This window comes from Penaeus vannamei, chromosome 28, assembly GCF_042767895.1.
Source record: "Penaeus vannamei isolate JL-2024 chromosome 28, ASM4276789v1, whole genome shotgun sequence".
Classification (NCBI taxonomy): Eukaryota; Metazoa; Arthropoda; class Malacostraca; order Decapoda; family Penaeidae; genus Penaeus; species Penaeus vannamei.
The window spans coordinates 26,572,191-26,572,418 of NC_091576.1; positions in this window are offsets into that span (position 1 = coordinate 26,572,191).

The window sequence follows — 228 nt, forward strand, 5'->3', positions numbered from 1 at the left end:
TCAGAACTGGAGTGGCAGAACTTCATCCCTCCTCCCTCCTTCTCCTTCTCCCTCTCTCCCTCTTCCCATCCTCCATCCTCCCTCCTCCCTCCCTCTCTCCTTCTCCCTCTCTTCCTCTCCCTCTCATCTTCCTCCCTTTCCCTCCCTCTCCCCTTCCGTGTGGCAAAGCATTTCGCATCAGAACTGGAGTGGCAGACCTCCTCTCACTCGGAGGATGTCTTCGAGTGT